The sequence below is a fragment of the Mchenga conophoros genome, linkage group LG1 (assembly GCF_057382185.1).
Source record: "Mchenga conophoros isolate Kocher_MC1m ecotype Shallow Benthic linkage group LG1, M_conophoros_male_GT1.1, whole genome shotgun sequence".
Taxonomy (NCBI): domain Eukaryota; kingdom Metazoa; phylum Chordata; class Actinopteri; order Cichliformes; family Cichlidae; genus Mchenga; species Mchenga conophoros.
The window spans coordinates 26,775,234-26,785,105 of NC_140526.1; the positions used below are offsets into that span (position 1 = coordinate 26,775,234).

At 40.2% G+C, this 9,872-nt stretch overlaps 1 long non-coding RNA gene across 1 annotated transcript; it reads left to right on the plus strand.

Moving 5' to 3' along the window:
* The first annotated feature begins 674 nt into the window (after positions 1-674).
* LOC146583475 (uncharacterized) lies at positions 675-8,445 on the plus strand. The gene is made up of 2 exons (XR_014892276.1): positions 675-1,139; positions 1,269-8,445. It is a non-coding gene; the product is annotated as an uncharacterized LOC146583475 (long non-coding RNA).
* The last annotated feature ends 1,427 nt before the right edge of the window (positions 8,446-9,872 follow it).

Sequence of the window (9,872 nt, forward strand, 5' to 3'; positions counted from 1 at the left end):
GAGCCGTGAGAACACCGGACCCCCGGCAAATAGTTTTCAAACCCACCGCCGTCTTTCGCTCCTCAGGTTAAACGTGATATATAAGTCACTTAGATAACTTAAAAATGTTATTGTTTTGCCTTTTTTTTTTTTTTTTTTTAGTATTTTATTTGTTCCTGAGTAAATCAGTTTGGCTGAGATTAAAGTTATAGTTTTTACACAGCTGAATAAACGTCAAGCAGACAGCTGATTATCAGAAGTGTGAGATGCTGTTATAGTTTAGATAGCAAGGAGTTTATTAAACTTCACCGAAACAATCTGCAAATTTCATTAAAATTTAATAAACTATCATCTTGTCTTTATTTTTAGTTAGCACAGACCTTAAACACTTAAAGCTGTAAGCTAATGATAGTTATATAAGAGCAGATGCTGCTGGTGCAATAAGCTGTACGTTTTACGTCCAATGGAGGATGATCTGATTAGTCGACTAATCGCCAAAATAATCGGTGACTAGTCGACTATCAAAATAATCGTTTGTGGCAGCCCTAGTAAAAACACGTACAAACTCCAAAACACGTAAAAACTCCAAAACACATACAAAAGACAACAGAAGTGCTCCAGGATGCTGGGCGCAGTGTTGAGCTTTTGTTATCTTGTGGCTACACAAGCCAGCAAGTACCAACGACCGGATTTGATGTGTGGTAATAACAGGTAAATGAACTTTTTTTAAAATTATTTGAATATGTATGAGTGCTTGTGTATGAATACTGAAGAAAATATAATCTGATCAAACATTATTCAGCTTTAAATATTGTTCAGCTTTAAACATTATTCAGCTTTAAATATTGTTCAGCTTTAAAGTTACTGTGCAACTGTGTAATAAAATGTGTGCTCACGACTTTGGCCTTGAGAGCGATAAGAAGCGAAGAGACTAGAACACCCAAGGCCGCTTTCCTTTTATGGAGTTGTTTTTCTGCTAATGCAGCACTTTCCTCACAACCCCCTCCTGTAAGTTTTAGAGAATATATACCCATCCTCACAGCAAATATTTGGAATCTCTTGATGTGAGCTGTTTTGAGAGCTTGTCTCTGTCTCAATAAAAGTTCACTGATTCCCCATCTGCAGCAGGTGTCCGGTTGTCTTCATTCTCCGCCAGCCTGGTTAAGTCAATTCCTCCTTAACATCTAAAAGAACCTATTTAATGAAGGAAGACGGGTTCACTTTGTGTTTAATATTATTCTATTGCTGTTGTTGTTTTTTTTATATCCTTCAATTGGCGTCACGAACAGGATCCGCTCCAGGTCAAACTGGAACGGGAGGGAGGACATCGGCCGTGGTCTGAGTGAACGGAGTTTGGACAAAAGCTGTGTACACACAAAAAACAAGGTAAGCAGACCTTTTATTTCTGCTATATTGAACATTATAAAAATACTTAGTGTCCAAACTCCTAGTAATTCATAACCAAAATTGTCTGGCTTACTTAAGGCTTGTTGAGAATCAGACAAGTGAATAAGAGATAAGTGAATAAGAAATAAGTGAATAAGTGAATAAAGATAAGAGTGAACTGAGGTCTGACCACGGTTGCAGCCGACGGGTTTGCTCTCCGGTGTCGGATACATACCTCAGCAGGTCTGGGACCTTGAAAGGGTTTATTAGTAACGCCTTTCTAAACAAATTAAAAGGTTAAAGGCCTTGAGAATATTTTTTAGTAATATTCTCTAAACTACAGAAGGGTTAGGAAGGCCCAGAGGACTTTATTAGAAAAGATCCTCTAAAACTTAAAAAAGAGAAGTACTGGTTGGAGTCCATAGGAGGGGTCCCTTTGATCAATAGGAGAAAACGGATCTCTTCTTAAAACCCCGATGATTTTAGTGTTTTAAATGTTTTGATGTTCTGTTTGATATTGGACACACATAAATACACGCTGAATGCTTGCTGTGGAACACTGGGCAGGACAGTTTGGTTCTCCGTTGTTCACAGATTACACAATTAAAGGAACTAGGTTCCTCTTTTGGTTAAAATAATACACCACACATAGAATTTTTTTTTTACACATTTATTACATACATAAGGAGGGTAATGAGTGACTGCAGGTAATGTATGAAGTGTGAATGAGACGTGTGAACAAGGTGACAACCAACTAGCACCCCTATCAGGAAGCTCTAGGCAAGGTTACCCGCCAGACTCCGGTTTGGTAGAAGCCTGGTAACACCTGAAGGGATATTTCAGTGCTGACTCACCTTTAAAGCAGCGCCCCAGCTGATTAGTGCCTAACAGAGGCAGAAACCCAGCTGGCCCAAATTCTCCTTTAAAAGCAATAAAAGAACACTCCTCCATTGACAGTAAAATGGATGGAGAATTAGATCGAGAAACTAATGATGATGGTTGGGGTCCCGGTGTTATTCTTAGCACATTGGGAGAACAATTAACATGTGTTGAGACAGTCATCAACTCCACACACCAGCCTAAAGAAGCAAAACAGCTGAAAGATGCTTTTAAATTAGTCAAAAATTTAGCAACACCAGCAGAGAAATAGAGAAGTGAGATAAAGTTGTTCTGGCATATGGTGTTTTCTTAGGAATTCGAGCGCTATCGGGAGGGCGTTCCCGAGGTGTGTATTGATCAGCAAGGCTAGGCCTGGGCTATAGGTGCTTTTAAATTAGTCAAAAAGTTAGGGGTAACCTCTTCTGGCATATGTCTATGCGGGCCCGTGTGTAAATAGAACATAAATTACCGGTGTGTGTAAATAAAGTGTAAAATAGTGGTATAAACTGTCTGTTGAATTTCTCCTGAGTGTTGAAAAAAAAGGAAAAACTCTTTTCTGCTCTCTCTGAGAGAGGGGCTGTGTGTGTGAGACAGGAAGTGTGCATGCCCATAGAAGGAAAGAGATGAGGTAAACTCTGTGCAGATAGACCGAAGTAAAAAAAAAAAAAAAAAAAAAAAAGGAAAAGGGTCTCTCTCTCTGTCTCTGTGAGAGAAAAAAGGTGGGGGCCGAGTGAGCCCGCGGGGCCGAGCGGGTCCGCGGGAGCGAGCGTGTATGCTGTATGAGGAAGAAGGGGGTGAGAGGGAGCGAGTGAAAAGAGTAATCGAGTATTTGGTGATTTTTTTTTATTATTTCAGAGGCACTGGGTAAGAGTTTTGACTTTAGCTGTGAGAGTTGTGAAAAGAGCAGGTTTTTCTTTTGTTGTAGACTGTGAGTAATCGGTGTTTTTCTGCCTATTGTGCTGCGTGGAAGACACAGAAGTGTTGAAATGTTTGTGGTTTATCTTTGTTTGACGTTTTATATAGAGTTGGTTGATTCAGGGTGATTTCTCCCGTTTAAGGGAGGAGTTGCATTGTGGTTATGTTAAAGCTTTGCTGTAGGGGTATGTGTGTGATTTTGTGCTGGCTTCGCATGTTTAAATGGATGCATAGAAGTTTGTCAGTGAGAAATTGTTATGGTGGGGTTTTAAAGTTAGTAAAGAGTCAAACAACGCCCACTGTTTTAAAAAGGCCCAAAACATCATAAAAGACACCTCACATCCTGGCCACTCCCTGTTCGAACTGTTGCCCTAAGGCAGACGGTACAGGGCAATCAGAGCAAGGACTAATAGACTCAAACACAGCTGTTATTCAACTGCAATAACACATCTGAATACTACAAAAATGTCCACCATGCCACTCTTGTGTTAATCTATGCACGGTCTGAAGCATGACGGTGGGAATACTTAGTATTTTAAGTATTCTATCTATTTTATTGATTGAATTTTATTGTTTTTTTTATATTTGATATTACTAGGGATGATGCAATGATCGGGGACCATTCTTAATGTCGTCGGTCTCATGACAATGACAATAAAGTTTTTGATTTTGATTCTGATTCTGAAATACACCCTCCTCAAGAGTTCAATGATTTAGGCAGTTATGTTTATACAAATACTAAATGTATGTTTAGTGTCTTCATACAGGTGTTTTTTCTTAACCTGGAAGCCTGAGTACGGCAGCAGAAGACAGGCCAAGCTTTGGCTAAAATTCACGGCTGGACACCAGAGTTGTCCTCACCCCTCCCGGTAAAACAAAAAAGAGAGAATGTAGTTTGAGGCGGGTTTTTCTTGCTGAACTGCTCTGGGTGCTGTGTCCCTGAATCTCACCAGTGTTAACCTCTGGCGGAAGACATGGAGAAAAGGAAAAGATGTTCCTGGTAAATCACTGAAACAAATAAAACCACACACAACCAGAGAAAGATATGAGAAGGGTGAGGAACAGACACATGTGCGTGTTAGAGACATGCCTCGTTTGAGAAAAAGTTAAAGTAACCCATATAAAGACGCACCCATACATGCAATGAAGAAACAGCTTACATACATGTGCACGTACATGCAAGGTTAAAGTAGCGACACTTAACATACACCTGTTTTTTAAATGATATAGTTTATACAGTACTGACAATTAAACGCTTTGGGTTGCAGGACAACAACGTAACGTTAAAAGACAAAGACACTGGTCTGAGGATTAAGTGAGGACACGACAAATTTAGTGGTTAAAAGGGTCGACTTGGGACATGTTTTTGTTGATTGTTTAAGACAAATGACTACTGAATGATAGGAAATTCCTTTTTAGGTTTCTAAACAGGATCTTAAGAATTTTAACACGTACCTGTGTTGTCCTGTCAACTTGAGGGGTTATGAGTTGATTATATGGTGAAAAAAAAAAAAAAAAAACAAAAACAAAAAAGGGGGGAGACGAGATCTCGTTGTTTCTCCCCTCTCGGGATAACACAGCCAACACAGCACAGCCAACACAACATCATTTTCCTGTTCGCCTGTTCTGTTTTGTTTTTGTTTTTTCTGAGAGCCGAAGCTGACCTGGACTCCTACCCTCCCCTCTACCATCGTTGCCCTCTCCGCGACCATCTTTGACCCTTTGACCCCTGAAGGCCACAGCAGCTGGACTCACAACAACAACTTGAGGATGTCAACAGTGCTGCAAAAGAGTGATCTCATGCAGCAGAGACGGAGAGCACTAAACCTAAAGCCCGTTTCACTACACGGGGGAAATTCCCAGGCTGCGTCAGCTGACAGAGCTGTGACGAGACGCGCATTAAGCCCGGAGGAAAAGGGACGGTGAGCAGAAGGATGCTGACCTCTGAGAAGAGCCGAACAGCAGAGCTGCAGAAGGCCGTGGAGCAAAGTAAGGACAACATAAACAGACCCAAAGAGGAGGGGAGGACCCTAGGCCATGCGTCAGGCCGCTGGTTTACCTAAACTACAGAACAGGAAGGTGATGAACACAAACATATACCAACACACGAACACACACTTCTGCATGCGCCTACTTAGAATGAAGGGAAACACACACATGAACACTTATGCACTTGTTGAGGGAGTAAAAACTGATACATACCCATGCACTAAAATCAAAATGTTGATTTAATTTACTAAGAAGTGACACACAATGCTCCAGCTGCTGCAATGAAGAATGCTTTACTGACAAAGGCTCAATGCTGCACACAACAAAGTCAAATACAGAATTTGCTATAATAATAAGCCCAGAGGGCATTTGTGTGGTCTGGGGAGCAGAGTCCGGAGCGGTTTGGTTATGAAAATGATGCCCGTGCGAGATATCTGGGGCTTAAGGCCTCGACTTAATTGTTTACTCTACACCAAAAAGAAAAGAAAACACTCTGAGCAGTGGTGCAGAGTGAAAACGAGGAATTAACAGTGTGAGTTTTATTTCAGAGCGCCACGTCATTGTGATGGAGATTTAATAAAGGAGGAACACACGGACAAAGAAGAAGAGAAGGGGGGGGCAGCCCTTGAACGCGATTGCCTGAGGCATTAAAGTTCTGTACTAAATTCTGGTTTCCAGTGTGAGAAAAGTCACGCAGTGCCAGTAGTAGAGCTAGGTTGAGCGATGATTCTAAATTACTGTAAGTAAATCATCGTACACCGTTCAAGTTTCATGAAAACGGGGATCTAGACTTTGTTGAACCCTAGGCAATTTGAACAGGTAAAAGTCGAGTGACCAAGTAGCAGTTGAATAAAAGTCATTGAATAAGTGTTGAAATAAACTGGCAGACTTAAGAGAATTAAAACATTTCAAGAGCTCAACTTACTTAATGGTTCAATTTTGTTTCACGAACGCAAAACATATAGGTTTATGAATATGAAAAGGTTGAGGTGGTGTTGATTTGACTCTGTGTAGGTTTAGGTTGGTATTTTTATTGATGGGAAGAATATTCAGTGACAAGTCCTAAGACCCGGGCGTCTGCATTTTGTTTTTGTTATTTTTCATTTTATTTTGTTTTATGTTTACTGATTTTTGTTTGTGAATCTTTTCTTTAAGCAGATCTGCACATCGGAAATTACAAACATTACACGTCGGCGAGAAAATTGTTGTAAGTGAGTTTCTCCGCATTGAAATGGGTTCTGGAGGAAACACTTGTGGGGACAATTAGAAACGAGAGTCCCTGTTTAAAAAAGTATTCAGCGAGGTAATCCAAACTCAAGTTCTGGTTTCTTTTTGAGATGACGTCATTTTGCTGAGTGTGGAAACTAGATGCGACGACAGGTTTCACTATCAGCAAAGAACGGATGAATGGATGAAAGACTGGGAATAAAAACAAACGGACTGACTGGTAAAAGATGACAAGACTTGACCATGACTCAAGGTTAACCACCTCCACCTAGATAGGATAAAAGGGTGGATGAATTTATGTGGGTTTCTTTTACAGGAGTAGAAGGATGACAAAATATTCGAGGATGAGTGAACCTGTAAATGCCATTTTTGTGTCTTGTGTTGCTTACAGAGGTAACTGCGCAGCGTTACCATTTACATTTTCTTCCCTACAGGGTTACAGTTTTAATGTTTTTCTATTACAGGATTTCTGGGCGGATGTGTGAAGAAACGGTGTTTATGGGTTAGGAGTTGGGGATGCTATTACACTGTATTCTGGTGAGAGTGTTGGGGGAGACACACCCTGTCTTGAAAACTGTGATTCTTTTACAGGAAATGTTTTATAGCACCTATGGAATGAGGATGTCTGACTACGGTCAATGTGCTGCTAATGTTTGCTTTGCTTTGGTGAGAGGGGTGCAGTAGAAAACAGACAAGTGACATGACAACAAGTAATAATAACAGATAACAAATTTGGGGACAGTTTGACCTAGAGCCCACTAACTGGCCATTAGGGGCTCTCTCTCTCTCATTGCCCAAAGGGTGAATAAAGCAAATTGTGGCAATAATAATGATTTAATGATTGGAGAAACCTGAACATGATACTTGTCTGTTGAGCTGAATCGTTTATTACTCTTATGATTTTCCGGTGGGACTATGAAGATTTTTTGGTACAGATTGCAGGTTGTTGCTCTTTAACTCCTAGAACACGCCCTTGGCGAGGTGAGGGGAACTGGACCACCTTTCTCTGACCCATCATACTCTATTAGACGACATACAAGCTAAGTAAACATTTCTTGGCCCTTTCCCCCTGAAATGACAGGCAGGCAAAGATGTTGCGTCTTTGTTTGCTTCCTGGCCCTGGGTCTCATTCCCATTGGCATAATCCTGATCTGTGAAGGGCCCCCGACACTTCTGACACCTTCAAGTTCAAAAGCTTCGCCCCCTTCTGACAGTCCCAATCTGACAAATGTAGCCCCTAGGGTCTTGCCCACCACTTCCTCTCCAGTTTTACCATATTCACTTTTGAATGTCCTTAGCAGTTACCGTTCTGAGTTTATTTTACGGTTGATTTATTCTTTCACATTTTCACGTTTATATCTCTCATTATTATAGTATACTCTGTACTCTCCACATTTTTATCATTACTTATGCTTTTTGGTTGCTGAGTTACAGGAACTGTTAATTTTGTGTCACTACCCTGGTTGCACTAACTCGTTGTACCCTTGTGTGCAGGACAGCTGTTACTGCTTTCATCGGGAACCGAGACTGCTTGCAGCCGACCCCTGGGCAGGGTGGTGCCTGGACTCTTTTCTCCTCATCTGCAATGACAGATAAAGACAAATGAAAAGACCCGAGGAGTTTTTCGAGCCAGGCTTCGACACGTCTCTGTGTTCCTTTGATTGTTACTTATTTTTGTGTGTTGACCCATTTAAGATGGGTCAAAAGGGGGATTTGAAGAAAATATAATCTGATCAAACATTATTCAGCTTTAAATATTGTTCAGCTTTAAACATTATTCAGCTTTAAATATTGTTCAGCTTTAAAGTTACTGTGCAACTGTGTAATAAAATGTGTGCTCACGACTTTGGCCTTGAGAGCGATAAGAAGCGAAGAGACTAGAACACCCAAGGCCGCTTTCCTTTTATGGAGTTGTTTTTCTGCTAATGCAGCACTTTCCTCACAACCCCCTCCTGTAAGTTTTAGAGAATATATACCCATCCTCACAGCAAATATTTGGAATCTCTTGATGTGAGCTGTTTTGAGAGCTTGTCTCTGTCTCAATAAAAGTTCACTGATTCCCCATCTGCAGCAGGTGTCCGGTTGTCTTCATTCTCCGCCAGCCTGGTTAAGTCAATTCCTCCTTAACATCTAAAAGAACCTATTTAATGAAGGAAGACGGGTTCACTTTGTGTTTAATATTATTCTATTGCTGTTGTTGTTTTTTTTATATCCTTCAATACACAAACAATACATACAGTACATGCTTTCAATTGTGTAATTTAAGTGATCTAGTAGCTTTGCTTTGGAAGTTCAGTTCATGCTAGAAATGTGTTTTGGAGTTTGTACGTGTTTTGTCTCTAGGTGCCACCGCATGCATATATATATATAAACATATATAAATAAAACCACTTTTTTTACGTTAGTAATTCCTTTTGTGCATAATTTTATATTATTGTTAATAATAAATTAATTAAAGCAACAAAACAATCTGAAGAGCCGGTTTGGAGCCGAAAGAGCCGGCTCTTTTTAGTGAGCCGAACCGAAAGAGCCGGATCTCTAAAAAGAGCCGGAAATCCCATCACTAAGTGTAACTGCTCATGAGGTTTCACCACACCCACCTGATGAAATTCCACACCTTCCAGAGAAGAGATACTTCCATTTATCTACTGTTGCTTTTCCTTGTTTCGACGTTTAAAGATATTGAAGATCCATTCACATTATTATTAAATATTCGTATTCTCAGTAGAGTATATAGCTAGATCTGAACAAGGAATAAGTTAAATTCTACCAGATACTCATTAACAAGTTACCTGAACATAAACCATTTAAATAAAGCAGGAATTAGTGGAGTGCACAGATGGGACAAAATTGCTATATACACTCAAAAAAGGTATAACTATTTAAACAAACAAACAAACAAAAAAAAATTCATAAAAATAATTCCCATGTTATTAAATTGTTTTATTTTAGCATTATGGAATTCTGTTATTCCAACTTAATGTACTCAAGTTGGACCAACTTGATTAATGATTAATGAATCAACTTATTTACTGCATTTGAATCCAATATAATTTAATAGTGTTGATCCAACTTAAAGGAAGCATACATAAAATGCAAGTGCAAGAAAAACAGTAGTGGGGATAGTGGTAACTTAACCTGTTTAAACCATTGGTTAAACACAATGAATGGCTGAATCTGGTGATTTTCTGATTATTTATACAACTACTTTGAAGGTCAAACAGTTGCACTTTCAAAAAAACAAAAAGCACCAATTTTGTTTTTCTGAAAATGTAAAAAAGGGGGAGCACAAGAACAACAGAAGCTGCGGGACCCTCCCAGAGCCAAAGGAGATGAGTCGAAGGGTGACTCGTGCTCCTGGGCACGGATAGCCTCCTGCCTTTCTCTTGCCTTGAGGAAGGCAGAAACTGTGGGTCGCTGATACCACACGGAGTCCGCTGGTCGCGTCATACTGTCACGGTCTGCGGGACAGACCGAGTGGAGTGAGTGAGGTGGAC